Here is a 19,621-nt window from a genome sequence, read left to right on the forward strand (position 1 = left end):
AGTGAACTGCTTTTTTAACTGCTCAAAGGCTGTCTGTGCTTCTTGGCTCCAGAGACAATGTGTATGCTGGCTAGTGAGTTGGGTAATGGGGGCTATAATGGTTGAGAAGCCCTTGATGAACTTCTGATAAACGTTGGCAAATGTTGGCTGCCCCTGGAAGCTGCCCAATAGGGCAGTCATATAATTGATGAGATGGTAAAGTGTCAGCTTTCTTTTTATCAAATACAGTTGTGTCCAAAATTATTCAACCCCCAATGCTGTAAAGGGGTTTAGGGACTATAGTGTACATTTGGAATTGTATTCAGAATCAAATCCTACAAGGACGTTGTAACTACCCAAATGCAACTAAAATGACATCAATTGTTTATGTAATACAGTAGTAAATGGTTCTTATGTGGTTTCTTCATTGCCACAATTATTCAACCCCTTAAAGACTACCACTCTGAAGAACAGAGGTTCATACAGGTGCTTTCCATCAGGTATTGAAAACACCTGTGGATGTCACCGAGCAGCAATCAAGCATAATAAGCACCAATTAGGCAGCTTTAAAATGACTGTGATACTCAGCTCCTTCTAGACATTTACTGGTGTGGTTACAAACATGGTGAAGGCAAGAGAATGGTCCAGGAAGACAAGAGAAGAGGTGATTTCTCTTCACAGGAAGGGCAATGGCTATAAGAAGATTGCAAAGATGTTAAACATACCAAGAGACACCTTAGGAAGCATCATTCGCAAATTCAAGGCAAAGGGCACTGTTGAAACGCTACCTGGTCGTGGCAGAAAGAAGATGCTGACTTCGACTGCTGTGCGCTACCTGAAGCGTAGAGTGGAGAGAAGTCCCCGTGTGACTGCTGAGGAACTGAGAAAAGATTTGTCAGATGTGGGTACAGAAGTTTCAGCCCAGACAATAAGACGCACACTGCGTAATGAAGGCCTCCGTGCCAGAACTCCCAGGCGTACCCCCTTGCTGTCTCCAAAGAATAAGAAGAGTCGACTGCAGTATGCCAAAAGCCATGTGGACAAACCACAAAAGTTGTGGGATAGTGTTCTGTGGACTGATGAAACAAAATTAGAACTGTTTGGGCCCATGGATCAACGCTATGTTTGGAGGAGGAAGAACAAGGCCTATGATGAAAAGAACACCTTGCCTACTGTGAAGCATGGTGGAGGGTCAATCATGCTTTGGGGCTGTTTTGCTTCTGCAGGTACAGGGAAGCTTCAGCGTGTGCAAGGTACCATGAATTCTCTTCAGTACCAGGAGATATTGGATGGAAACGTGATGCAGTCCGTCACACACCTGAGGCTTGGGAGACGTTGGACCTTTCAACAGGACAATGATCCCAAGCATACCTCCAAGTCCACTAGAGCATGGTTGCAGAGGAAAGGCTGGAACATTTTGGAGTGGCCATCGCAGTCACCAGACTTAAATCCGATTGAGAACCTCTGGTGGGACTTAAAGAAAGCAGTTGCAGTGCGCAAGCCTAAGAATGTGACTGAACTGGAGGCCTTTGCCCATGAAGAATGGGCGAAGATACCCGTAGATCGCTGCAAGACACTTGTGTCAAGCTATGCTTCACGTTTAAAAGCTGTTATAACTGTAAAAGGATGCTGTACTAAGTACTAAGATTGAATGTCACTTGGGGGTTGAATAAAACTGATAATGCTGTGAGCACAGAAAAGACATTTGTGGTTATTTCATTATAACTGTTATGTTATATTTGTCTGACCTACAAGTGCCTCTTTAATGTAAATGTAAGCAAGATGACTGAATGATCAAAAGCAATGTCAAACTGGCCAAAACACTCAATTTCAGTGGGGGTTGAATAATTTTGGACACAACTGTACATCAAGGAAATGGTAGTAGGCAGGGGGAACGGAATGACTGGCATCTGATGTAGGCTGAACTGAGAGGCACACAGGGAAATTGGTGGGTGTGGGAGTGCCGCAGTGCTGAATACAGTAATTTGATGGGAAGGTGACTTCTTTCTTGAGCCAGTTGATTTGTGGATTGTGAGCTTGCAACCAAGGTATTCCTAGGATGGCTGGAAACATGGGAGATCTCAGGATGTCAAAGCAGATGAATTCCTGATGGACAGAGTCAGTTGTGGCTAGGATGGGAATGGTTTCTTGGGTAACGGGTCCTGAGCTAGGAGCGGTGCCATCTGCTAGGAGTACATTAAACCTTTGTGTTTTAGGACAAAGAGGAATACCTAGGTTCTGGGCAAGGTTGATGTCCAAGAAAAAACTACAGGCTCCCGAATCAATGATTGCCCACAACTTGACTTCCTTTCCAGCCACCTGTAATGACATGGGTAGAATGACATGGGTGGTTAAGGTTCTGGATAACTGGAGATATGAAGGATGAGGCTGGCTGGACTTACTTGGTCGCACTGGGCAGTTGCGTAAGAAATGGCCCATGGCCCTGTGACATAAATGTAAGATTTGAGTAGTTGAGATGTGATCAGTAGAAATATTTCATTGTAAATTTAGTTTCAGTCCATGTTATTAAAGATAAGTGTTCCGAATTCAGTCAGAGACATATGTTCACCAATTAGCATCTGAAAGGACAGAGAATGTCAATAAAACGTTGTCACCTATGTAGCCAGAGATTGCCACCTTCTTGAAATCTAAAAGAAGTTCTCCAACCATTTCAGCTTCGGGAAGCAGCAGGAGACCAGGAGAGGGCTCCACTTTGTCTGCTAGCTGTGATTTATATCCACAGATCAGAGGAATATATTTCATCTCTCATAAAAGATACAATATTAGTTGCAGAGAGATGAAAATACTTCCTTCTGATTGGACACACTGTAAGCTACATCTGCATGTAAAACTGTATTTATAGCCTCTGTAGAATCCCAGAGAAATGCAGAAAACAGTTATATGGCACCTGATTGCAACAGCTGAACAGTGATTCGTACTGTCGCGATCAGATTGATGCACTGGTGTCGGAAATTCTATCCCTGACTTGGTGATTCAAACCGTTCCTGGTCCAATCAACTTTGGGTACTTCAGTACCCAGAACGTCCTGTGGGCTGGTACAGGGTTGATTGGCCAAGGGCTAATGTCCAGCCTATGTCCATATTTCAATAAATTGAGGACCCTGAGATATGGATGGAGTGATTCGTACAGAGCCATTTCTATTTTACTGGCGAATCACGGACATTCTCTAACTTGCTCCAGTCACAGGATAACTCTTAGTAAAAGTTTTATTTCTGTTTTTATTACCTTTTATTTTATAGTCAATAGCCAATTGTGTGTCTTTTTGTATTTTCTGTATTATTTGTAACTTTTTATACTTTGTACATATTCTATGCACAGCCCACTTTCAGGATATTAAATCATAAAGTTAATAAGTGACTTCTGGATACTTAAGCTCGGGCTCATATCTCCGGAGAGATTATTGTATTACAGTGTCTATATATGCTCGGTCTAAGTTCATTGCCAATCTGTATGCAATTGCACTGTGTGTTGGCAAATTGCATGCAGATTGTAAAGTAGCAGATCTGCCAGACAGAGATCTGTGTGTGTGGTGGCCCAGCAGACCAGTCTGCCGACAAACTGTTGGATGGTGGCAAGCTACCGTTTGTTGTGTGACTGGTGTGGGGGGGTGTGGACAGTGGAATCGTCATTCACTCCGGGGTTCTAGCTTGTAGGATAGCTGGAGGAATGCTAGAAGTGTGTGCCAATTGCTAGACTGCTCCCCAACCCTTAGATTGCACCAGATTGTATATAAGATTTGTATCTGCCTGTGTGTGGTCAGCCAGCTGTATTGGAGTGGAGTCTCCCTCTAGTAGTGGCCAGATGCAGTGCGGGCTGTGAATGCGTATCATGGCCAGTCTTATATGCTCAAAGTAAGACCCCCTCATCCCTCTTTACCCCAAGTCACGGCCGGACATGCATACCTCGGTTAGCTAGGCGCCGTGGGCATGTGTGTGCGGTGTGGATCCATGACAGCCCCGCAGTAAAGGCATAGGTTGCCTTGCCATCTGCGTAATCTTTCCTCTGGAGATAAGGCAGGTCAGAGAAGGCCAATTTGCATGGGTTTTACTTCAGGAGTGCTGATAGGCGGAGAAATAGGGACAGAATCCACTGGTCTTGGAACCCTTGGCAAAACCCTTGGCAAAGGGTCTGGGTATGTTCAGAATGTCTCTCCTGTAGCCGTTGATCCAATTAGGTAGCGAGTTGAATTAGATTCTCCAAGGAGGAGGGAGCCTCCACCCTAGCTAATTCGTCCTTGAGGGACTCAGACAGACCTAGATGGAACTGGTATTTTAGGGCTGCGTCATTCAACCCGGTATTGGCGGACCATTTGCGGAATTCCACAATGTAGTCCTCCACATGCCGTCGGCCTTGTTGTAGAGCATGAAGGGTGGATTCAGCAGTAGAGGTCCTCTGGGGGTCATCATAAAGAGCTGCCATGGCTTCAACGAATGTGATCACTGAGTTTAGCGCTGGTTCTTTTTGTTCCAGTAAGCTGTGTGCCCATGATTGAGGCTCGTCAGATATGAGAGAAATGATGAACCCACGTTAACTGTCTCAAGTGAGAAGGTCCTGGGTTGCAGTGCAAAATACAACTCACAAGCATTCTTGAAGGCTCGGAATTTACGTCGGTCCCCAGGAAGCGTTCCGGAATGGTAACCCTGAGTAGTACCACAGCGGGTGTAACAGTGGAAAGTGAACTGGCTGGTTCCACTGTAGGGATAGGACTAGGCAATGGATTCTGGTCTGCAGAAGTCGCAGCAGTAGTGAGCGAATGAAGACGTCCCTCCAGCTGAAAATATTCCTCCTGCAGATCCTTGACCACTTGCGTAAGTGCCATCATCTGTTGGCACAGGGCCTCTAATGTGGAAGCACCTCTCTCGGCCTCAGACATAATGGCTGATTGATACTATCACGTACCTGGTGAGAGACGCCAATGGAGAGAGGGCTTCCCTTGCAGCTAAGTTCCAGACTCCCCTGAGAGTGGGACAGCAGGAGTCAGGACCAAAGTGGCACAGGTCACCTGTAGGAGTGCTTGTTGGTGGTCCACCCAGGAGCACAGCTGATGCACTGAGATGAGGTCTGCAGACAGGTGGTGCCTGTGTGAGGTATGAAAGCCCTTCCGGGGAACAGGATTACTGGATAGCCGGTTGAAAGCCAAGGTCTGGTACTGGGTGGAGATCAGAACAGACATAGTCAGATGGGATAGCCGAGGTCATACACAGAGGAGCAAGAGAGAATATCCGTTAGCCAGCAGAGGTCAGGTCAGGGTTTAAGCAGAGAAGACAGGTCCAGGAGCAAGCCGAGTCGGTAACAGGAAATCACAGTAGCACAGGAACAGAAAATCACAGTTCACAGTAGAACAGGAACAGGAAATAACAGTAGAACAGGAACAAGGTACTGGGGAGCCAAAGATCAACCAGCACTTGAGAGTAGTGCAGGGCTTCCTTATAAATACTGTTTGCCACCAAATTTGAGCCAATGTGAACTTCTGCAGCCATGCAAGGTACTGGCAGGGTTGCCAGGTCTCCTAACACCTCTGCCAAGGACAGAGCCCTGACATCTGTCCCCTCTACCCTCCGGCACCCGCTGAACTGTGCCCACAGATGGGCAAGCAGAGCCAGAGAAGCATAGTAGGTACAGGGGAGGTTCACACACACGGGGTGGCAGAGGCTGGCACCTGAAAGGAGAGCCCTGTGGCTTGCCCTCAGCAGGGATAAAGATTAAACACAATACTTGCCCGGCCCCCAGAACTACATGTCCCGGGCGTCGGGTGATGTAAAGTGACCATCCCTGCATGATGAGCCGACATTGACCTCACAGCACTGCCTCAGAGCAAACTAGTCATAGGAAGGATCAGATTTATCATTCCTTGTCTGCAGATCTAAAACTCATCAAAACCAGTTCAGAGACCAAACAAACCCAACAGAGAAAAGGGGCCCCGGACCTCAAAATTGTAGTAAACACTAAACAGTCCAAACAAAATATCTTCCCATGGGGGGAGTAGTTCTTCAATGTCCAGCAACCCTCCTATTCCCCCCTCATTTTCCATCAACTCCGGCCAAAAGTCATTAAGTTCCCCTTCCTGGACATCATGATGAGCCGACATTGACCTCACAGCACTGCCTCAGAGCAAACAGGTCATAGGAAGGATCGTATTTATCATTCCTTGTCTGCAGATCTAAAACTCATCAAAACCAGTTCAGAGACCAAACAAACTTGTCCTGCCAGATTTTTGATCTGGCAGGACAAGAGGGTCCCGGGACCTCAAATATGCATCAAACATTAAACACTCCAAACTAAATGTCTTCCCATGGGGGGAGTAGTTCTTCAATGTCCAGCAACCCTCCTATTCCCCCGTCACATCCACATCCTATTATTGTGTGACCAATACCATCCAAATCATTCTTACTTTCATTTCCCAAAGTTATCCGTCTACAAGGAGACCTGTATAGATCACATGATGGCACCAATGAGGATGGAGGAGGACCGGAGTCACATGACTGAGAAGATACTAAACCTCACCCTGGAGATCATCTACCTGCTGACCGGAGAGGTGAGGAGGATTCTGGGAGGTCACATGACATCACTCTTATCTCTATTAATAAAACACAGACCTGACCGGAGAGGTGAGGAGGATTCTGAGAGGTCACATGACATCACTCTCATCTCTATTAATAAACCACAGAGCTGACTGGAAAGGTGAGGAGGATTCTGGGAGGTCACATGACATCACTCTTATCTCTATTAATAAAACACAGACCTGACCGGAGAGGTGAGGAGGAATCTGGGAGGTCACATGACATCACTCTCATCTCTATTAATAAACCACAGAGCTGACTGGAAAGGTGAGGAGGATTCTGGGAGGTCACATGACATCACTCTCATCTCTATTAATAAAACACAGACCTGACCGGAGAGGTGAGGAGGATTCTGGGAGGTCACATGACATCACTCTCATCTCTATTAATAAAACACAGACCTGACCAGAGAGGTGAGGAGGATTCTGGGAGGTCACATGACATCACTCGCATCTCTATTAATAAACACAGACCTGACCGGAGAGGTGAGGAGGATTCTGGGAGTCTAACATGATATTCCTATTGGTTCCTCAATACAGAGATTTCCTCTTCTGAAGTCAGGTGATCATATGACCATCACAGTGCCTCCATGTGACTCCCTAAACCCTGAGAGACACAACATGCAGAAGATTCTAGAAGTCACCAAGAAGATGATGGAGCTGCTGACAGGAGAGGTGAGCGGTGCCGGGAATTCTGGGACATTCTCCAATCACTGATCATTATCAGTATCATTAGGATCTGTACATTATCTGCATTGTTACCATTGATGTCATTTTTATTATATATTCAGAGTGGAAACCTGAGAGATCCTAAAGTTGAGGTTAAAGGAGAGATGAAAGAGGAGGAGGATGAGGATGGGGGGATGGAGGAGTCAGAGCTTCTAAGAGAACACAAAGATCTGTACCAGGACACCATGGTGGAGTCATCCAGATACAGGAACCCACCAGAGAGATGTCCCCGTCCTCTGTATTCCCGGGATTCCACACAGGAAGGTCACACCATCCCTCACCATCATCAGGTAGATGAGGAACAATCACTGATAGTATCATTAGGATCTGTACATTATCTGCATTGTTACCATTGATGGGTTTTGTATTATGCATTCAGAGTGGAATCCTCGGGGATGATAATATTGATGTTAAAGAAGAGTATAAAGAGGAGGATGAGGAGTATGGAGTGATGGAGGAGTTTTCAGAAGGACACAAGGATATGATGGAGCCACCTAATACCAGGAACCCACCAGAGAGATGTCCCCGTCCTCTGTATTCACGGGATTTCACACAGGAAGATCACACCATCCCTCACTATTACAAGGTTGGTGGGATGAAGCATCTAGAATATGGACTTGTGGAGATAATATTTGTATTTTTCATGTTAGCTTATATTTATATATTATGTGAAATTTCTAATTTTCTTGGTTTAGGGAGAAGATCTGATATAAAAGTTGAGATAAAAGCAGAAGAAGAAGAGGCGTATGTGAGGGATGATCAGCAGTCTATGGAGGAGGATGGAATAACGGGGACATTTATAGAGGAGGACACTCCTACAGAGATCAGCACAGGTGGGTCATGAACACTAAATACACAATATACTCTATGTTGTACATTACATACTCCTGACCCCTGCACTATATACTCTATGTTGTACATTACATACTCCTGACCCCTGCACTATATACTCTATGTTGTACATTACATATTCCTGACCCCTGCACCATATACTCTGTTGTACATTACATACTCCTGACCCCTGCACTATATACTCTATGTTGTACATTACATACTCCTGACCCCTGCACCATATACTCTATGTTGTACATTACATACTCCTGACCCCTGCACTATATACTCTATGTTGTACATTACATACTCCTGACCCCTGCACCATATACTCTATGTTGTACATTACATACTCCTGACCCCTGCACTATATACTCTATATTGTACATTACATACTCCTGACCCCTGCACTATATACTCTATGTTGTACATTTCATACTCCTGACCCCTGCACTATATACTCTACATTGTACATTACATACTCCTGACCCCTGCACTATATACTCTGTTGTACATTACATACTCCTGACCCCTGCACTATATACTCTATGTTGTACATTACATACTCCTGACCCCTGCACTATATACTCTGTGTTGTACATTACATACTCCTGACCACTGCACTATATACTCTATGTTGTACATTACATACTCCTGACCCCTGCACTATATACTCTATGTTGTACATTACATACTCCTGACCCCTGCACTATATACTGTATGTTATACATTTCATACTCCAGACTCCTGCTTTCCCCCCTCCCCCCACTGCTATATATACACATAATATGGATTCTGTCATGTTACACCTATTTCCTCCCAGCTGGACATTTTATATCGGATGATGTGATTGGAGCACAGACTTTTACATGGTGATAATAATGTGATAACATCCTCCAAGTTTGGACCCTTAAACAGAAAGTGATAATGAGGGAGGAGTCAATACCCCAATGATGGTGGTCTTCAGGATCAGTCCAGTCTTCATCTTGGTTGTTCTCCCCCCATCCTCACTCTCTGACCTCTGGTGGGGCTCAGCCCCGCTGTTCTTCATGACTAAATCATGGACTAAATAAGGAAGTGCAGTACTTCTTGTGTTGGGAAGATGATGATGAGTGATAGAGGGGGTGGGGACCCTCGTCCTATAATCCCCTCATCACTGTCCCTCCTATAAAAGACAGTTCTGGTTGTTTCCTCACTCTCTGACTAAGGTCCATGAATAAAGAAATTACCTGGTAGGAGATCAGAGGAGCCATTTCCTAGTTCTCTTGAGGGTGGAATTGTAAGCTCCTCAGAGACCAAGCTGCCTGATGTGGGTGGAGTCCTGGTTTGGGGGAACCAATCAGCTCCTGTCTAGTAATCCTCTTTGTCTTTGTATTTTAGTCCATGGCCGGGAGATGAGGAAAACCTCCGAGGATTGTCTCACTTTGTCTCCAGACTGGAAAGTAGAAGATGAGGACATCACACAGTATAGTCCAGGAGAAAACCCGGCTCCCTCCAATGTCCATCTGGCACCACCCAGTGTAGATGGGCCATCGGATTCCTCGTATCCTGAGGAACCTCAGACTGTGCGGGACCGGGCCGGCCTTCCAACAGGGAAGAGGTTCTCCTGTACTGAGTGCGGGAAGGGTTTCCATTTTAAATCCCATCTTAATGTGCATAAAATAACTCACACAGGAGAGAAGCCATATTCCTGTCTTGAGTGCGGGAAATGCTTTTCACGAAAGTCCGATCTTTACAAACATCAGAGATATCACACGGGGGAGAAGCCATATTCCTGTCCAGAGTGTGGGAAATGTTTTTCACAGAAGTCTCATCTTTCCAGTCATCAGAGATCTCACACGGGGGAAAAGCCGTATTCCTGTCATGAGTGTGGGAAATGTTTTTCACAGAAGTCCAATCTTAACAGACATCAGAGATCTCATATGGAAGAGATCCGTGTTCCTGTCTTGAGTGCGGGAAATGTGTTTCAGTGAAGTCAAATCTTTGCATTCATCAGAGATGTCACACAGGAAGAAGCCACTTTCCTGCCCTGAGAGGGAAATGTTCCTCACTGAAGTCCTGTCTTCCTGTACATCAGGGGGTCCCACATAACCCTGGAGGTGTATTAGTGCCTTGAGTGCGGGAAATGTCTTCTAGATGAATGTTGCTGGACATCCCAGCTCTCATGTGGGGAAGAAGCTCACCCTGATATACACCTCAGATATACTCCATGGCTGATCTTCATCATGGAAGAAACAGTTCATAAGGAGATCAGAGGCCCCCAAAGACATGGATGAAGTGTGGGACCGGGTCGGCCATTGATGGCAGGAGAAGATGTTTTCAATGTATTTTCCATCAATGGAAGACATTCCAGCAGCTCAGATGTGATCCTAATAACATTGGTTCCCCCATTCACACAGGAGGAATGGACATGAACTCTCACTGAGGGAATTGCTATACAAACATTCTATGAATAGACCCCCAAATGTCAGGAGACGTTTCTATAAAGACGGGAAGTATGGAGCAGAGAAATGAATAGACCTCCCAGCAATGTTATTACCAAGCTGCAGCTAGGGGGAGCTCTAATGTCACCCCAGCAGAGTGATCCCATCTAGCCCACATTAACCCTCTCACTGCCAGAGCTGTTTCTGCACAAATGTTAAAATGCTCATTTTGGACCTGAAGATCAGTTTGTTACTTTATTATAATAATGGAACACGTTGTGTATTGTATTGTACACCAATAATAATGACTCCGCCCCCACATTCCAGACAAGGGATCTTCCTGAGCAATCGGATTTCTTCCTTTACTGTTTCCTGATTTTTATGCTTCAATCTTGTTAAATGTAAAATTATAATAAAACATTTATTGAACAAAAACTATTGTGTGTGTCGGTGCAATGACGGCAAACTTCAATATAGAACATTGCTCCTCGGTGACACCTCACACCCTTCAATAACGGCGCAGAGTGCGGGGGTCAGCAGTATATCATATACAGCCTACCATACAGAGTGCAGAGGGGGGCTGTAGTGTGCCCCCCCTCCTGATCCATACCAGGCCACATGTCCACAACATGGGGGTCACCTTACCAGGGGGGTCACCTTACCAGGGGGGATTAATACAACCAGAGAATGTCTGGGTTCATATGGCAAGGAGAGTGATGAATGTTCCCAATTTCCATCTGTCAGAGATGCTGCCGATCATTTAGCTACATGTTTGATGGCCATTCCCACCCCAACCTCGGTTTTGTTGGACATTTTCAGAGTAATGACTAATACTGATGTAAGAATGGATGATGGACCATCTATGTCATTGTATGAGGACTGTCAGAACTGTCCAGGTCCATATAAAGGCTGGGAATATATGACTGGTATGAAAACGTTGAATGTTCCCCCAGGAGATGTGTTACAATATGACATGTGATTCTGAAGAGATTCCCCGGTGTTGGGATCTCAGATTTCCATATGGCCCACATCACACAACCCGATCTCCTCAGGACAGGATTTTCTGTACGTCTAATAGAACATGTAGTTCAGTACATAACCCAATGAGCTGTCATCATGTTCTATCACAGCCCAGCCACAGTCACAGGTCACACTACCTTTAGGATGGTTGTTTTCTTGTGGAAATCCCACATATTCATATATTCCAGGAATATTACTGGAGGGCCTTGTACTTGGAGCCGTCTGAGTATGATATTGCCTGAGCATCCTAAAGCTATGGAGAAGGATCTAAGATCAAGAAGGAGGACCGAGATTGTATCAGAAGATTGTATATCAGACATTACACTGCTTTCCAAAGCTGAATACACTAGTTTAGTTGGATCTATTGTAGGAGGACCAGCATTACCATCATATAACACAAGGACATAGTTACATAGTTAGTCTGGCTGAAAAAAGACAAAAGTCCATCCAGTTCAACCATTAACAAAAAAAAGTTATAATCCGACACCCACAGTTGATACAAAGGAAGCTAAAAACCCAGCAAAGCACGATCCAATCTGCTCCTGCAGGGGAAACAATTCCTCCCTGATCCCCCGAGAGGATATCGGATATTCCCGGGATCAACGTTCCCTATAAATGTTAGTAGAACTGTTAATCCTTTAGCATGTAGTCTGGGAAGAAGTCTGAATCATACTTCTATGGCTTTGCAGGAACTGTTGCCCGACCTCCAAGGAACCTGTAAAGCTGTTCTTCAGAATCGAGTGACTATAGATTGACACAGTGCACCACCCGCTCCTCCTCGGTACACTCCACTCCATTGGTCTCCATGACTCTGCTCTCTCCTGGGTCTCCTCTTACCTTTCTCAGTGCACTTTTAGTGTCACATACAACTCCTCCTCCTCCGCTCCTCTTTCTGTTGGGGTACCCCAAGGTTCTGTCCTTGGGCCCCTCCTTTTCTCTTCCTTTTCCCCCTCCCTGGGCCAACTGATAACCTCCCATGGCTTCCAATACCAGCTCTATGCTGATGACACCCAGATCTATGTCTCCACTCCCCAGCTCACCCCCTCAATCTCCTCATGTATCACAAATCTATATCAGTATGGATGTCACACCACTACCTTAGACTCAATCTTTCCAAAACTGAGCTGTAATATTACCTCCCTCCGATCCCACACTCATGACTTTACCACTAAGATCAACAGCACTGCCATTGGTCCTTCCCCTCATGCCAGGGTGCTAGGTGTAATCCTAGACTCTGACCTCTCCTTTGGGCCCCACATCCAATCACTGGCTAAATCCTGCCACCTCAATCCCCGGAACACTTCCTAAATCCGCCCCTTCCTTACCAATGACACAACAAAACAACTTATCCACGCCTTGGTTATATCCTGCCTCCATTACTGCAACTCCCTCCTCACTGGTCTACCGTTACACAGGCTATCCCCCTTCAGTCTATTATGAATGCTGCCGCTAGACTCATCCACCTTACCAACCGATCAGCGACTGCTGCTAGACTCATCCACCTTACCAACCGATCAGCGACTGCTGCTAGACTCATACACCTTACCAACCGATCAGCGACTGCTGCTAGACTCATACACCTTACCAACCGATCAGCGACTGCTGCTCGAATCATACACCTTACCGACCGATCAGCGACTGCCGCTAGACTCATACACCTTACCAACCGATCAGCGACTGCTGCTAGACTCATACACCTTACCGACCGATCAGCGACTGCCGCTAGACTCATAAGCCTTACCGACCGATCAGGGACTACTGCTAGACTCATACACCTTACCAACCGATCAGCGACTGCTGCTAGACTCATACACCTTACCAACCGATCAGCGACTGCTGCTAGACTCATACACCTTACCAACCGATCAGGGACTACTGCTAGACTCATACACCTTACCAACCGATCAGCGACTGCTGCTCGAATCATACACCTTACCGACCGATCAGCGACTGCTGCTAGACTCATACACCTTACCAACCGATCAGCGACTGCCGCTAGACTCATACACCTTACCAACCGATCAGCGACTGCCGCTAGACTCATACACCTTACCAACCGATCAGCGACTGCTGCCAGACTCATACACCTTACCAACCGATCAGGGACTGCCGCTAGACTCATACACCTTACCAACCGATCAGGGACTGCCGCTAGACTCATACACCTTACCAACCGATCAGCAACTGCCGCTAGACTCATACACCTTACCAACCGATCAGTGACTGCTGCTAGACTCATACACCTTACCAACCGATCAGCGACTGCCGCTAGACTCATACACCTTACCAACCGATCAGCGACTACTGCTAGACTCATACACCTTACCGACCGATCAACGACTGCCGCTAGACTCATACACCTTACCCACCGATCAGCGACTGCTGCTAGACTCATACACCTTACCCACCGATCAGTGACTACTGCTAGACTCATACACCTTACCGACCGATCAGCGACTGCTGCTAGACTCATACACCTTACCAACCGATCAGGGACTGCCGCTAGACTCATACACCTTACCAACCGATCAGAGACTGCCGCTAGACTCATACACCTTACCAAACCGATCAGCGACTGCCGCTAGACTCATACACCTTACCAACCGATCAGTGACTGCCACTAGACTCATACACCTTACCAACCGATCAGTGACTGCCGCTAGACTCATACACCTTACCAACCGATCAGCGACTGCTGCTAGACTCATACACCTTACCAACCGATCAGTGACTGCCACTAGACTCATACATCTTACCAACCGATCAGTGACTGCCACTAGACTCATACATCTTACCAACCGATCAGTGACTTCTGCTAGACTCATACACCTTACCAACCGATCAGCGACTGCTGCTAGACTCATACACCTTACCAACCGATCAGTGACTGCCACTAGACTCATACACCTTACCAACCGATCAGTGACTGCCGCTAGACTCATATACCTTACCAACCGATCAGTGACTGCTGCTAGACTCATACACCTTACCCACCGATCAGCGACTACTGCTAGACTCATACACCTTACCGACCGATCAGCGACTGCTGCTAGACTCATACACCTTACCAACCGATCAGGGACTGCCGCTAGACTCATACACCTTACCAACCGATCAGAGACTGCCGCTAGACTCATACACCTTACCAAACCGATCAGCGACTGCCGCTAGACTCATACACCTTACCAACCGATCAGTGACTGCCACTAGACTCATACACCTTACCAACCGATCAGTGACTGCCGCTAGACTCATACACCTTACCAACCGATCAGAGACTGCCGCTAGACTCATACACCTTACCAAACCGATCAGCGACTGCCGCTAGACTCATACACCTTACCAACCGATCAGTGACTGCCACTAGACTCATACACCTTACCAACCGATCAGCGACTGCTGCTAGACTCATACACCTTACCAACCGATCAGTGACTGCCACTAGACTCATACATCTTACCAACCGATCAGTGACTGCCACTAGACTCATACATCTTACCAACCGATCAGTGACTTCTGCTAGACTCATACACCTTACCAACCGATCAGCGACTGCTGCTAGACTCATACACCTTACCAACCGATCAGTGACTGCCGCTAGACTCATACACCTTACCAACCGATCAGTGACTGCCGCTAGACTCATATACCTTACCAACCGATCAGTGACTGCTGCCCCTCTCTGCCAATCCCTTCATTGTCTTCCACTAACCCAACATATAAAATTCAAATTACTAACCACAGCATACAAAACCATCCACAACACTGCCCCGGCTACATCACCAACCTCATCCAGAGATATCACTGGCTCTTCTCCTCCCAAGATATCTTGCTCTCTAGCTCCCTCGTCACCTCCTCCTACACTCAACTCCAGGACTTCTCCAGAGCCTCTCCCATCCTCTGGAACTCCCTACCACTGTATGTATGGTCAACCCTCACCCTGTCTGCCTTTAGGTGATCTTTGAAAACTCACTTATTCAGGGAAGCCTACCCCACCTCCACCCCCACCTAAGAACTGTACTTGAATCACCTCCACCAGATCATCCCCCGCAGCTATCACCTTTTGTATCCCCTCCCCCTTCCTTCATATTGTAAGCTCCACGAGCCGAGCCCTCCTATTCCTTCTGTACTGAAATGTATTGTAATTGTACCGCCCCCCTTATATTGTACAGCGCTGCGCAGACTGTTGGTACCATAAATACTGTATAATAATAATAACCCCAGCCGGGAGTAAAGGGTGGAAATGGCTGGTGACCCCCAGATTTGGGCAATGATGTCATCACTATAAATGGATAAAACCCGCGCTATGTGTAACAACTCCAAACCTACAAAAACCTTCTAGCGGACTGCTGCTGTAACAAAGGGAAGGATTCCCTGTCATCTAGAAGAGCATTATGTGTCACAGCGCTGTCCTATTGTGTGTGCACAGAAATCATCACAAATACACTACAAATATGTGGAGACATTCAGAGATAAAGAGCTCGGGGCCCCAAATCCTATTCTCTGCACATCCACTGCTTCCACTTTACACCCACTTCATTGGTCTTATGGGGTTTATCAATAAATGAAGGAAACTGAACCGTGTGCAAATCCATCCACAACATAAAGTGCTTTGTGCTCAAGATGCTGCTCCCTGCACATCCACCGCTTCCACTTTACACCCACTTCATTCATCTCATCAGATTTGCTGCTATAGGAAATCATCTCAAATCCTGTGCAAATCCATGGAGACAGACAATATTGTGTGCTCAGTATAGTGTTTTCTGCAAGTCCACAGCTTCCACTTTGCATCTACTTCAATCACTCTCCACCCTTTACTCCCAGCTGGGGGGCTTTGTATCCATATACCAGATGTTTTACAGGACTAAATCTGCAATCAATGTTACTGCAAAATCAAAGGGGCCAAAACCCCTCCCCCGAGCAGTCATATATTTCTGTCCCCCTTGGTGGGAGTGGAGGTGACCCCTCTATAAGGATCTACAGTACATACACACCCAGCACAAGGCCGGGGTCACACTACCAGACGCTTCTCGGGGCTGCAGTTCCTCTGAGCTCCACAAGGTGGGGATCTCACTTCTACCCAGACAGGAAGTCTCTATGGAAGACAGACAGGAAGTGATGTCAGGTACAGACAGGAAGTGATGTCAGGTACAGACAGGAAGGGATGTCAGGTACACTCAGGACGTTCTAGAGGAGAGGTGAATCAGGAGGAAGCGGAGAGGAGACATTCCTCGATCTGGCAGCAGAGGAGGTAATATGTAGATGAACCCCTTCAGGGGGAGGAGTTGATGATAATATATTTGCCCCCAAAGCTGGCCTACATGGTTCAGTTTTATCGTTCAGCCAGCGGGATGACCATAAAAACTGAAGTGATTCCCCCATCCACACATTGGAGGTGGATGGGGGAATCCTCCCCGCTGCACTCTTGTATTCTGACAATGGGGGGACTCCTCCGCTCTCAGAATACACAGATCAGCACTGAAGCTATTGGTTGCAGCCGCTGGGGGAGTGGCTTTTATCCGGCAGTGGCCACACATGGATGGAAATGTGAGCGATCCCTGCTGAACCAGCTGAATTTCCATGGATCTATGGTCACCTTCAGTGACTTCCTCCCCTCCCCCTCATCTCCTTCATGATGGAAGTCATGCTGAGATCATCTCCCATTGGCTGAGCAATATTCTCATTTGTCTCTCAGCTCCTTCTTGCTATTCCTCGTCCTGCCTGTTGTTTCCTTGGATTGATTTTCTGTGTAGTGACCCCGGCTTGGTCTCTTGGATGCGCTCGTCTGTTGCTTGCCCTGACCTTTCTCCTGATTCCTGGATCTCCTCCTCATCTCTCCTCCATATCCTCTTACACAGCTTTTCTCCACACCTGCAGTGACCCTGGGGGGAGGAAACTTGGCACCAGCACGCCGCCAAATCCATCCCCACCATTAGGGGCTCTGGAGACAATTGTCTGCTATTTACACTCCGTTCCTCCGCACGTCACCTGATCACATGACCGCTTACTTCCACAGATTCCGGACAGATTTCTGGATGGTAAAGGTCAAAGGTCACTCTTCAGTTTAGGAGAGGTAGGACGCACCCAGGAACTAGGATTTGGTTTACATGAGAGCCTCATATAGAGGACCCCTCAAATCTCCATCTAAAGTCTATATGTCCTATGACATCACACTGACCTCACAGCTCCTCCCCCCAATGTCCCTCCATCCAGAGTCAGAGAATCCTATGACATCACACTGACCTCACAGCTCCTCTCCCCAATGTCCCTCCATCTGGCTTTTTCCTGATGCTCTTAGGATGTGGGGTCCCTTGGTATCCTCACATGTAAAGTGGGACTGTTGGTCCTGCGTTGTATGTAATGACATCAGAATGCTGCAACAAGCCTATACCCTGCGTAGTGTGGGGGTCCTGTGGGGGGAAATTATACCTCAGCCTGAAGTGGGGCTTTAATAAAATGGAGACCTGAATGGAGAGGTGAGCAGGATTCTGGGAATATCATTTGATGTGACTATTTGTGTTCAGATGTAGAGTTTTCCTCCTGTGAAGTCTGGAGATCATATGACATCACATTGCCTCCACCTCCCTCCCTGATAGAAGAGAGAAAGAAGAAGATTCTAGAAGTCACCAGAGAGATCACTGAGCTGCTGACAGGAGAGGTGAGCGGTGCCGGGAATTCTGGGACATTCTCCAGTAACAGACAAGGGATGTGTCTGGATGGTGACTGTATCATTGTGTGTGTCAGGTTCCTATAAGGTGTCAGGGTGTCACTGTCTATTTCTCCATGGAGGAGTGGGAGTATTTAGAAGGACACAAGGATCTCTACAAGGACATCATGATGGACAATCAGCCGCCCCTCACATCACCGGGTAAGAGGAGACTTTATTGTAAAGGAGAGAGCAGTACGGAGGATCCACCTAGATCCCCCATCATCTGATAAACACATAGAAACAATGGATTCAGTCAGTGTGTGTGTTTCCTACAGATGGATCCAGTCATGGGAACCCACCAGAGAGATGTCCCCGTCCTCTGTATTCCCGGGATTCCACACAGGAAGGTCACACCATCCCTCACCATTGCAAGGTTGGTGGGGCGGAGCATCTAGAACATGGATTCATAGAGACAATATGTGGAGTTTTCTGTGACCTTATATTTTACAGATGATATTCTCTCTCATTTCCTTGATTTAGAGTGGAGATCCAATCGATATAGAATTTGAGGTGAAAGCAGAAGAAGAAGAGGCGTATGTGAGGGATGATCAGCAGTCTATGGAGGAGGATGGAATAACGGGGACATTTATAGAGGAGGACACTCCTACAGAGATCAGCACAGGTGGGTCATGAACACTAAATCCATTCCTCCACCCATACTGCTCACTGATTGGTCCAGAGTAGGGCGGGGACTGGGTGATATCAGCCTGTAATCCCCTGGTCACTTTCCTGAGCTGTGTTCCCCGTCCTGTATTCCTGGATTTCTCTCGGATAATCTTCCTTCTCTGTGCTGCAGACACAATTTATGTATCTAGACTGGATTTATGGAGGTTCTGGGGATCAGCTGGCAGCAAAATGTTCATTTTCACCATAGGTGTTACTAGACCTAGGCACCTGGGGTGTGTGTGTCTTGGGTCTTCTGTCCCATGTCTGGTTCTAGCAAGATCTCTGACAGAACATTTCTCCCAGGGTTCCTTGCTCTGTGGTCTGCTGGCTGTGCCGGGTGGAGGGATATGTCTGTAGTGTCTCAGACCCAAGTCACTGAGTGCAGTCTCAGGAGATGGGAGGCAGCGGTGTAGGATCTCTGCAACTTGTCTACAGTAAACATTTAATCTTCCACTGATTACTGAATACCAATATTATGAGTCCTGACCCTTCCACTGTATAATTTATATTGTACATTACATACTCCTGACCCCTGCACTATATACTCCATGTTGTACATTACATACTCCTGACCCCTGCACTATATACTCTATGTTGTACATTACATACTCCTGACCCCTGCACTATCTGCTCTATGTTGTACATTCCATAGTCCTGACTTCTGCTTTCCCCCTCCCCCCACTG

General features: G+C 46.7%; 1 protein-coding gene across 1 annotated transcript in view; it reads left to right on the top strand.

Moving 5' to 3' along the window:
* Positions 1-18,424, top strand: part of LOC149445429 (oocyte zinc finger protein XlCOF29-like) — a 56,091-nt gene extending 37,667 nt beyond the window's left edge. The window contains exon 4 of the mRNA XM_089653862.1: positions 18,307-18,424. The gene's annotated coding sequence lies outside the window, so the exon portion shown is untranslated. The remainder of the gene's footprint in view (positions 1-18,306) is intronic.
* The last annotated feature ends 1,197 nt before the right edge of the window (positions 18,425-19,621 follow it).

This window comes from Staurois parvus, unplaced genomic scaffold (assembly GCF_062004578.1).
Source record: "Staurois parvus isolate SC_StPar_1 unplaced genomic scaffold, SC_StPar_1.0 ptg000721l, whole genome shotgun sequence".
Taxonomy (NCBI): Eukaryota; Metazoa; Chordata; class Amphibia; order Anura; family Ranidae; genus Staurois; species Staurois parvus.